The 12,619-nt window shown below is 35.2% G+C and overlaps 1 protein-coding gene and 1 long non-coding RNA gene across 5 annotated transcripts in view; one reads left to right on the top strand and one right to left on the bottom strand.

The window, feature by feature from the left end:
* LOC149803349 (sulfate transporter-like) overlaps nt 1-12,619 on the top strand; it is a 123,266-nt gene that overhangs the window by 31,798 nt on the left and 78,849 nt on the right. The gene's annotated exons all lie outside the window — the stretch shown is intronic.
* The window catches only part of LOC149803351 (uncharacterized), a 50,378-nt gene that overhangs the window by 7,522 nt on the left and 30,237 nt on the right, over nt 1-12,619 (bottom strand). For both annotated transcript variants that reach the window (XR_016420205.1, XR_016420206.1), the window contains one exon: nt 385-1,898. This is a non-coding gene — a long non-coding RNA (uncharacterized LOC149803351). The remainder of the gene's footprint in view (nt 1-384; nt 1,899-12,619) is intronic.

Here is a 12,619-nt window from a genome sequence, read left to right as displayed (position 1 = left end):
ACGATAAGGTCTCATTGGACAGTTTATCTGGCGAATTTTCATCCAACAATGACCTATTGCAAAAAAATGAGAATACTTTTACACTGAAGATACAAATGAAAACAAACTATTGATTTTTGTAGAAAGCATACATGTGAGATTTTGACTGCAGCATCAGGTTAATTCCTGATGCAACTGGTGGTTTTTATACTGAACCAACACTGCCACCAACCCCTAAATTTTACATTCATTTTTGACAGGAAATAGTTATTTTGAATATTTTCCTGTGACAAGGCAGCTAAAAGAATCAGTATGTGCCTTATGCATGAATAAAGTTCACTAGTACTATAACAAATTAACATACTTTTCATCACCCCTCAACCATCTAGATTCTTCGATACTTACCTCTGTAGCAGAGACACGTAAATAAGCCAGGTCGGCTGTTCTTTTGCAGCCCAAGTTATGCAGTTGATCTCCAATGCTCGACTGACTATGACAGGCAGTCACCAACAAGCCAACCCATTTCCAAACCTAACTCAAAGTAAATATAAACCACATTACAGATTTAGCTTATGTGTGAATTTATAAATGCTAGACTTGTGATAATTAGAGTCATGCCTTCTACCTTAAAAATTAAAGGGGATGTCAAAATACGAAACTATCCAGTGAGACCTAATGGTGTTAGCCCCCACCCCCTCGGGCCTAATCAGGTTTGAAATTATAAAATTATAAATGAACTGATTAAGTTCTGCGCATCTTTTATCTCATTTGTGCTTTTAAATTTTTAGATCAGAAGGGGACTACCAACAATCGAGAAGGTATATTCAGACTATAAGCTCATCGATAAGATCGAAGGTTTACATGGATAAAACCGAGTCGGTCACCACTTGAGATCAGTCTAAGTTTGGCTCTGACTGACTGAATGCCAGTCACGATGTAAGAGTGAAAAGTACGGATGTCACTTTTTTTTCTTCGTGTACTTGGAAGTTGAAAATTTTAGAGTGCAGAATAATACCGATTGAATTTAAAACCTCAGTGAAAATCAATCAACAGTGTTCGTTCAGAGCTGAAAATGCCACTGATAAATATGTAATTTGTATGTGCATTTCATATGATTAGTTATAAGCGGATGACAACACACACAAAAAATAGAAGAAAAAAATAGAAACATTTCCAAAAGGAACATAATATGATAAGTAGCGAAAGTGACTGGTGCTATACAAGAAAGAAACTACATGGAAATTCTAAGCACATTCTGTAATAGTAGACTGGACAATGTTAAGTTTTTACAGATTTTAAAGAAATTAACATACTTTATGAAAAATATTACATCTAAAAGAAAATCAGCTAATAAAAGCATGTTCTCTATAATATGATATTAATTATTTCGACAAATCATATTCCAAATTGGCATAAAAGACGGTATACAAATTACCAAGTATCAATGAGTTTAAAATCGATTGCATTTTAGAGAAGACATGTACTTTATTATTACCGGTATGTTGAATATAGACATACAACGTTCACAAAGTGAGGATCATTAATTAATACGTTGTACACAAACTGGTATTCAATATGAAAGGATTTTTTAAAAATTATTTCATATACTCTTTACTATGAATGTATTGGCTATGTGTCTATTGAGAAAATGCTAGTGTCTCCATTGTCTCCTTCTTTCAGAGACTAATACGACCAATCTGCCATGATATAGCCTGGTTCCCTGCCCCTATGTAGATGTCCCGTATGGGACCGTGAATTAGATGTCTAAGTACGACAGGGAACCAGTCTATCCATGTAATGGCGAATTCATTGTAAGTCTGTAGTATATTCGTGCTTTCGATTTGCTTTAGAGGAGCACAAAGTCCTGTTTCCGGTTGGTTAAGCATCCGGGTCTTTTTTCAGATTATTTGCACATGCATCTGCAAAAAAAGAATTAATACAACTGTACGTTTAAGTACTTTTGATGAATTGGAAAGTCTGCTTTTAAACTTTCTATAATAATGACTCAGGAAAATATCCCTTTCAACAGTTTTGAATCTATATTTGTGAAAATATAGTATTTTATTTTACAAGGCAGAACTTTTACATCGCCATTTAGACCATTCAAACTAGTAATTTGTTTGAGTTCTTGGTTTTGTTTGTATCTTTTATTATATGTTTGGTTTGCTTGTTGTTAGCTTGTTTGTTTAGGTTGTAATGATGTGAATAACAAGTGGAACATAACAAACTATTCGTGACTTGTAAATACTCAAGTATATGCCATCAAATGCAGGAAATAATAGCCATTATGATCAGTGGTGTACGGCTAAATAAAGACGGGAGAGAACGCAATAAAGACATGAGGGAACGCAGGCTACTCCGACGAGGGGGTATAATAGCGAACGCAAAAATGTAACGGAATGCGCAAAAATCTAAGGGAACGCCATTCCCACGCCTTCCCACAGGACTAAAATCCAGACCATTTTGTGTACATTCTTTATGCCTTCACTGTAAAGTGATACATTAATGGCTTTTTAAAATAAATATATTAAACTATTCCAAGTTTTATTTAATCTTCTACAACGCATGCATTGCTTCTGAAAGAATTCAAGTACATCGAATGGACGAACACAACGTACAAATTACCACTTTAGGTTTTGAATCTACTGGTATTCAGTCGTTTCATTACTTTCTATTAGACTATATTTAATTATGTAACTGTTATGAGAGTCAGATTATTGTAACTGTAATATGAACAAAGCATGCGTAATTGTTCTATGAACTAGGCTAGTGTAATTATTTTATGAACTTGGATTGTGGAATTATTTTATGAATAAGTCCAGTGTAACTGTTCCACACGTAACTAATAGTAATAAATAATGTAACGTCTTAACGTTTAGCGGGGAAGTCACACTAGCTTGGTTGGTAGAACGTTGGATTGCCTCATTGTGTCCATCGGAAAGGCACTTAGCTTCTATTTAATTGGCACGATATAGTCAATAATGTGTTGAAAGTCATCCAAAAAAAAGCACCAGCCAGCCAATCATGTCAAAGTGTGACCGCAGCACTCTTGAGAGTTTACGCGTCATCTTAAGTGGAGATTCTAATTACCTATCTCTGGTATGATAAACATGGATACTCCTATGCATGTAATATTTGTTTTCGCTGATATTCAACAAGATTTGAGTGGCTTTTCTATGTAAATTAATTTATAGATCTGGCTTTAACACAATGTATCCTCATAGCTCTTCCCATGCCCTAAGATATCATGCTAAACAAAATGTACATCTTTGCTAGTGAAATTAGCGTTAACATGGATTGTATCACGTACGAGACGCAGAGGTGTGCCCAGCAACCCCACGTCAGCGTGTCCTGTGAATTATAAACTTTAAGAAATGTGAAGATCTGCAAAGAAATATGTATTATGTACAGTTTATTGGTATTTCTTCTTGATTACCTGCTGTATGTTTTTGTATTTTAAATTATAAAGAGAGCAAAAAGAGCGTTTTAAACGGAGAAGAGACAATTTTACATACAAGTTGAATTTTGAGAAATATTGAAAATGCATCTCATTAACATATTTATTTGCATATATTGAAGAAGCAGCACATTTTCGTCTTTTCAGATCATCTACATTTTCTATGTAGTCGTACCAATTCAGTAACTCATGGTAACATCACAATAATGACGCACTCGCATTGTATATCTGTGGTGCCAGGTTCGATCCTTATTTCCGACACATTCATGAGTAGGCGGTCACTCATCAATAGGCAGACTTCACGTGGGTTTTCCAGTCTCTTTCACCATAAAATCAGAGTCTACCAACATCTGAGCCATTCAAAGCGCGTTATAAAGACTGTCAGAACATCATGAAAAAATCCACTTTAAATAAATAAATAAATATTTTAAAAAATTAATAAACTTGCTATGCTCTCCAATTTTTTGATGTAGCATTCTTTCTTAAAATGGTACTTTAGTATCATTCTGTTTTAATGAACACTTGTAATTTATATTTTTAAATGTTTCACCTCAGATATTAATCGTGCGCATGTGTGATTCTGAGAGTTTGTATGTCTGTCTGTCTGTGCGTGCGCGCAAAGGTGGCGGGATGTGTTCATTCTTCTGCTTCAAACACGAAAAAGATATCACATTAACACAATGTGACAGTCACTAACCATTTTCCTTTTTCAAATATTGCCCCCTGCTAATAAACCGCTGCAAGTACCTCAGTAGAAAAAAATAAATAGAAAAACAAACATGAACCTGTTGAACATACTCGTAAAATATGTGTTCCTGGATTATTCACTACACAATGCAATTGTATTACTACAGAAATTATAGTAATACAAAACACATATATTTATGAAACTTGAGCACTGTAAAAAATATATAAGAACAGGATATTTAATTGTTATGAAAATGTACCAGGATATATAACTGTTATGAAAATATACCAGGATATGTAATTGTTATGAAAATGTACCAGGATATACAATTGTTGGGAATTCTAAAGGAAAATCTCTCGGTGACATACTATAAAGAAACTAAGCTATATTCATTTTCCCTTAATATTCTACTTCCTTGATTAAAATTTCCTAGTAATAAATTTGAATTCAGAAATAACTTTAACACAATCATCACATGGACCGTGTAATACACTGTAATGCACTGTGTTCATCTGCTTTTGATTAGAGGTAAACGCTGTTTGCTTAATTTTCATGTTTTCACGTGCTGAGATATTTATTACTGTTCGACTGCGCTCGGGGTAACCAAGCACGCCCATAGGCCATATCTGTTATGTCGGAAAAGAAACTCTTAAATTATTGTAAGATTTAACACCATATTTCAGCACAAGATAGGCTATACATGGTGGCCAGTATAAATAGGAAAACCCCGGGGAAAAACCCACCGACCCACGAAAAGCTACTGGCAGGCTTTCTCACGTACCCACATTGGCCGAATCCGAGAATCGAACCCACGCAGTCAGAGGCGAGATGGCAGTGATCCGTAACGGAGCCCTGTAGACCACTCGGCCACTGGGGCCCCCTCACATAAGTTGTTGAAAGTTGGAAAACGTATACCTTCTCAATGGAATATTGGAGGCATAGCTATAGTACTGAGATGATGTCGAAGTGGACTCGTATAACAGAAATTCGCCATCATCATCATCATCATCATCATCATCATTACAATCACCACAAGAACCATAACCCGGCAACTGTTTTCATAAAGAAAACGCTTGGCAATAACTTCACAAAAAATTATACGTACCCCGTTTCCATAAAAATTTTCCAATTCCATTTTGTGCTCCGCTACAATTTTATAATGGTGTGACTTTCATATTGAACTGAATTGTGGTCTGGACAATTTGTGTTTTGTCTGAAAGTGCCTACAGAAGCATGTTTTGATACATTATATCAACTGTCTTTCAAGCAGCCTATCCTTAAGTATATCTACTTGACCCACCCACCCCCGGCTATAAGAACCACTTTCAACAGGTCCTTGGGTTGTAGTAATAGATGTATATGTGTTTATTTACATACACTAACAGTGGATACATTTTATGGAAATGTACCAGATCACTTTATTAGAGTACTAACCTCGAGATGGGAGAAATTTGATTCCGTACCTGCTGATATGAGATGTGGTCAATTGCTTGTTTATCTTTATAGAATTTGTATCTGTTCTACTTCAAAAAGCGTGTTAATGTCTTTCAATGTTATAATTATATTTTTCAATGTACTTATAGTGTACTTCATTTTTTAAGTGTGTGAATGCTCTTTATCTATTTATATGTCGCATAATGTACCAATACAAAGAGCTGTACCCTATCACCAAGCGGTAGGGCCAGATCGTGGGGTGGGGTTGTGGTACTCCGGGGGTTCCTGACCCTATCCAGGTTAAAAATAAAAACAAATATAAATGTACACACACAAACGTACTGTCACTTGTCACTTTAAATTGTATCGTTTTATTCTTGCGCAAGTTTATTGGGTATTATGCACATTCTGAGTAAGTCGGTCGAGTTTTGCTTTGGTGCCCTTTATAGGAAAGTCAGGACTCGTTTGACACTTTGGACCCCACCCCTACCCTCAAAAAAGAAAAGAAAACTAACAAAAGAGTATCTAATCCGGCCCTGAACTGTTGAATGAGAACACCGTAGTAAGCGACGAATACAAATTGAAACGTGTATACGTTTGTTTTTAATTTGGTTTTTGTTGTTTTTATTGTTGTTTTCTATGTGCTAATTATTCTGTATCTATGGCAAATGTGTTGCAAAACTTTGAAGTGTTATTGTGTTTGTTCTTGTATGTTTCTATTGGCATGACAGTATCTGCCATATCATTGTGTTCAAAGTTCAACCAGTTCACAAAGACTTGAATTGCAAAGGACAGGCTAATTAGGCAAAGGCCAGCCTGTCACTTGGTTGTAGATATATAATGCGTATTTGGTATTATGGATGCCTGCTTTGGCAAAATCAACGCTCATTGCGCAGCTCAGTATGGCCTGATTATTGCAATATGATGTTTTTCTATATGACGTCATTTGACTTTATCTATATGACACTTCTTGTTACATAAGTATGTCTACAAATATGAGCTCTGGGAGAGATTTGACGTAACATAACGTGGATCTGAAATATGCCTATTATAAAAGCCTTGATCACTACATTATTACGTCAACAATATGACGTCGCTTTTTACTTCGTTACATCATAGCGCCATAAACACGGGATAATGGGACATTGGTTGACGTAATTGCAACGTTTCTCTCTTTATTAAACAATTAAAATAAAAATGCTTATAAAGTTTTAATAGTCGCAATAAGTGCCCTGTGAAAGAAAACTGTAAAGTCATCGAAAAGTATGCAAGACCTTGTGAACACTTTAGCAATTTACGACCTATCGTATATCGGTAACGAATGCTACATAGTTCCGATCCAGAGTTTGGGAGCACCGCTAAATATGGAGAAGGAACCTGGCAATATTGTTTGTACAGCAATTCTCATATACTATATAAAGTTAACATACATTTACATACCTTTCTTCTACATGAATTGATATGCATTTTTTATGACTATTTACAATCACATTTGCAGTACGAAGCTGATAACTGCTGAAAATAATTGGGAAATGTACTTGAAACAACGTTAACTTTGCCTCTCTTCGAAATACGGAAAAAGAATTTCACAGTGTGGTACCTACTCCAATGGTCCTCTTTAGAATGGAATCATATTTGCTTTACAAGAATATCAAAAGTTAATTAATAACATCATGTGGCTCGGCTCGTGTTTTAGATTGTTGACAAATGTCGAAAGGAAACAAAGAATCATACTTATGGATTGCATCCTCAGTGGGAGTGTTTTTTATGCTAATAACAATTTAGCAAAGGGTTAGTTTTATTTGCTTAAAATGATGCTGCTAATTAAAAAATGTGACTCTGTAGAAATGTAAACACTTGTTCTGTCTGATACATATACACAGATAAGCACCAGAGACAATACGAACAGAAACTGAGTGGTGTTACGATGAATTAACATATAACATAATAGTCTCCCCATGTTAAGTATAAAAAAAGAAAGACGCTGTTCAGTTCAAAGCTAAATATTTTCTTTAATTTCGAAAACTAAAAAATGGTGCTTAACAAAACTCAGCTGACTGAGACCACCCGTCGGACCACAGGAACTAAAATTAAACAAGACCTTCTTTGTTTCCCAATAAAATAAATAATTTCCAAATCACACTGTCCAAAATATCGCACACATTGCAGTGGAAGAATTTTCTTTTAAATCAATACGAAACTATTCAAAACCTCCAGTTAAAACAGTTTTAACCCAATCAAACCGAAAATGCGTCTGTACGCTTTGGATGTACACCAATCGTTTATATTAATAACCAATGAGGTCAAAGAGACGATACAAATACCAGCTACAGATTTCCCATAAAAACTGGATTATAGTACATGTCACACGGGTAATGAATTCGCATTTACTCGTTTTCAATTAAATATAAATTGATTTTTTATAATCTACTCAAAAAAGTTAACGCTGAATGTGGCAAAGCAGCTGCTATGTGGCAGTCCACGAAACATCTGCTTTAGTTCATTCAGAAACAAATTTAATCAACCAAAACCTAAAGCGCCTACTACGTGAGTGTACATAGATTTGTTTACAAAGTAGTTATCATGCAACCATCGCTGCACATTTATGATATCTCGTTCAGTCGTCTGCTTCGTTGAAAGTTTCTTTCGTGAGTCTATGAATGCACCCACCATGGCAACTTTGGCATTTCTATTTTCAAATGACTCAAACAGTTGGTCTACTTCTTTCACAGACAAATGAATTAAATCAAAAGTGCTTGAGTCTGCGTCCATTGTTTGTTTACAAATAGAAAGAGTTCGTTTATTCACGTGAGTTCAATATGAAGTACGCGCGAGTGCAATATCGTAAAATACTGAACAATTCTGACAATGTAAAGTTAACGGAGAAAAATATGAGCATATAATTAACCACTTTGTGTCCTCCTTAAAGCAGGTTGACGATAAATGGGGTCGCTCTGCAGTGGAAAGAGTGGTATTTGTAAGATGAAGTTGTTCGCTTTTGCAAACATGCACAATGGAAATAATGTTGGCATACCTTTATGTTATTTTCATGTACTTTGGATGAAATTTCTTTGGATAGTGTGCTTATATGAATTGCAGATGATATAAGCACACATCTAACCAAAATGGGTGCTCCCATGTGCTCGAAAAATCAGCCTGACGTAATCTAAAGTACAATATCTTTAGCAACTGTTAAAGTAGGGAAAATTAATTTTGCCAAACTAGACAAAACAAATATCTCAAATTGCAATGAATGAATTACAAAATATATTAGAAGTAAGAAAAATTATCGGCTCTATTTTACATCTGAACTGAAAATGACCATTCCAAGCTAACTATTTTTACTTGGGTTATTTTTATAGGTGCATATCGAAGTTACGCCTAGCTGTGTACTAATAACCCAAATTACACCCGTCACTCATACACCAAAATATAGGGAACTAACATTTGTTTTAATAATACTTAAGATATATAAGGTATTCTTTAAATAGCATGTATAACCAGTGTGGAAAACCTGGGAAGTTCTGTTTTTTTTAATTATAAAAATCTAACACTAAGCAAAATACGAAACTGTAGAGTGACACATATACCGTCTGTGTTTCTAAATACACGAACTTTTCGTCACAGATGAAGACATAAGGTGGGGTGATTAAACATAGAGCTTTTGCCTTTCGTAATAGAAATGATATTGTTAAAGTTTCGACGTCCATTTTCTTCTGTATCTTCGGTTTAATATTCTTCATTGAAACTATTACAAAAACTAAAGAATGGATTACATGAAATTACTGTGAAAACGGTAGGCATCTAGGAGTGGGTGGGGGTGGAACTTCTGCTCATTTTTTAATTCACTTTCTTTTAATGTCGATTCTGTTTTCAGAGACCGTTCGTACCAAAAGCGTAAGAAATCTCAACCAACGCATTTAAACATATTTTAACGTGTCTGACTTAACACCTGACGCTTAGAATTTACTGTTAACGCATGAAATTCTAACGACCTAATTTTTCTAACCCGTCGCTTGGAACCAAAAATTAACGCGTTAGTTTTCTACTTTGGAAAATCCAAACTAATAAGTTACAAGTAATTAAACGTCATTTCCAATGCGTTTGACTCTCACATTTGAAATGATTGGGATATGATCAAATCAGAATCATTATTTTATATAAACATTCTCCCTTGACAGAGAAACTGTCGGCTGATTAAAGTGGGTACTATATATTTTTACAAAACAACAGCAACATGAATATTTTTTCTCTCAAAAATTAACAAAAAGAGATATAAAAAGTTTTAAAAAATAGCAAACATTACATCATGAACGTTTAAAGGAATGAATTGTTTATAGCAATATTCCAATGTAAATCAAAATTAAAACAAATGTCAGTAATACGGTAGATTGATATTATTAGATGCGTATAATACCACAGAAAATGTATATATTAAACAGCTGCTTCGCTGGGCGTTCAGCGATAAGAGGTTGTGTTAGGACTGGTTGGCCTGGTGTCAGGATAATGTGACTGGGTGGGACATCATGCTACATGTCTGCGGTATGATGCCCCAGTACTAGACATTACTATGAACTGCCACATGGCAGACATCGAAGCCATATGACCGAAAAATTGTTAAAGCTACGTTAAAACTCCAAATCTCTCTCTCTCTCTCTCTCTCTCTCTCTCTCTCTCTCTCTCTCTCTCACACACACACACACACACACACACACACACACAAACACACACACACGAATGCATCGAACTATAACTTGTAACGGTCAATCCAATCGTAGAAGTAGCCGAATTGGTGCAAATAGATTCTGGTTGCTTTTTTGTGCCGAATTCTGTAAATTACTGCACCCACATATAGCAGATGTATAGTTTTGTGTCCCAGAAGTAGCAGAGGTTGTTCCGAATGTGTTGAAATGTTAGATATTTGAACAGGTAATTTTAAAATCCTGTCATTTATTACATACCGACTATCTTGCTGAAACAGAATACTCAGTTTTGTGTATTTTTCTATGGCTAATCTGCAACCGTGTGCATGGATTTGTGGAAGCAATGATTTTTACAATATAATCATGGTACAGATTACCGAGTATAAACTTTCTAAGGATAGTCTGCTCATCAGACGTTATTGACTGGTGCATGGCTTTGCATACATATTACAATCAAAGAAATTACCTGCGATATTATCCAGATTAAACCCTGTTAATCAAGTATTCCCTACAACTTTGATAAAGAGTGAGAATTTAACACAGGAAAATCAGGAGGAAATTGTCATGATTTTATGGCATGTATGTACATGTAATTATATATCCCGGATAACGCTGTTACTCGCATTTTAATTGATTAACATATCCTGTCCAGGTATTGTGCATTAGCCTGTCGTATAATCTAAGACGCTTAATATTTAGGTGATTAACACAGGCATGCATCTAACAAGTTAGAAAATTTAATGAATATCGTAAAAGAGTAAATGCATGTAAACCATTTTTAACTGAACAGAACCTCCATCCATAACTATATCGAATTAGATATGGCAACAAAGGCGCTAAAAGTTTTCTAACCCGTTAATCATACTTCTAACGCAAGAAAAATTCCTAACGCTTTAGAAACAAAGCTTTAAGAATTATGTTTTAGCACATTATACGTATGTTCCGTGGTTTCTAATGTGATTTCTACCCTGCCTTTTTTTTTACATGAAATGTCTCTGATAATTTTTGTTCCTAAATGAGGATGAAATATAAGGAAGTTCATCTATTGAAAAGAATATATTCTCAATATCGCGTGGCAAACACCCTAGAGTTTTCATTTTTCGTGCTGTCCTCATCAATAGCAGCAGAGGAAATTGGTTTCGAACAACAGTTGGAGTCAGACAGGGATGTATACTGTCACCTACACTCTTCAACATTTTCCTAGAAAGAATCACGGAGGATGCCTTGCATGACCACAAGGACACTGTCAGCATCGGAGGAAGAACAATCGCCAACCTTCGCATCGCAGATGCTATTGATGATTTAGCAGGAGATGAAAAAGAACTGGCTGATATGGTTTAGCGCATCAACACAACCTCCACAACATACGCAGGGTTCCCACGCTACCGAGAAATCGGGAAAAAGTCGGGAGAAATGATAATTCTTTTCCTGATCGTGAAAAGTCCTTGAATTTTGCAGATATTGTCGAACGTAGGGAAAACCCCGGGGATTTTCCTTTACAACTTAATGCCTGAAACAATTACGTAATTGAGTCGTAACTGAACTGATCGTGAGTTAAATTTATCGAGTTCTAGCCAAAATATTAGGAGGTTGCAGTATGGATCTTTTGGATGCTTGCCATAAATATATTTGTTGCTTTGTTTCACAGACAGTTCAATATCCGTATCTTTTTTATATGGATGGTATGAAAACCAGTCTAGTATCACACGAGGCCACCATGGTGGCGTTAAAACATAGCCGCTTAGCAAAATTAAACATTGTTAAATCGAGTTATACCTGCATGAAATCGATATGAAAATTATTCATTTTCTCAGAAATTGCGAGTATTAAAATCGTTATGTCTTTAATCTGCTGAAAGACGATACAACTAATACGTTGATGAAATTTGAGCTGGTAGTAGCGATTTCGATTGCTAGTCGCACGAGAGCATAATCTCACAACCGACAATTTCAAATATTGTATAAACATAATCGTATACTGGTTGTAATAAAAAAATACAAAACCGAAAAAGCACAAAATTCTATATTTATTTTGAGACCAACTTCCTTAGTTTTATTGTATCACGTGACTGCCACGTTGACGTACTCTCACGCAGGGAGCATACGAAGCAGGGAACCAGACTACTCTGCTTGATGAAATAGACTGGCCAAATTTCTTGTACTTGTTCTCGAAATAAATATGTTGAGAATTATATATTCTTTCTGGTTTTTACAAAAGATATCAGACTTTCATTTAGTATAATTGAAATTTTGTGCAACGACATAAAAAGGAGTTTGTTGATGATATCACTTGACTATTGGACTTCCGATATCGTTGTTTGAGAGTTGTGAAGTCATGTGACTATTAACGCAAATGGCG

This window comes from Sinohyriopsis cumingii, chromosome 3 (genome assembly GCF_028554795.1).
Source record: "Sinohyriopsis cumingii isolate HCF-2022 chromosome 3, ASM2855479v2, whole genome shotgun sequence".
Classification (NCBI taxonomy): Eukaryota; Metazoa; Mollusca; class Bivalvia; order Unionida; family Unionidae; genus Sinohyriopsis; species Sinohyriopsis cumingii.
This window is presented reverse-complemented; position numbering and strand designations above follow the sequence as displayed.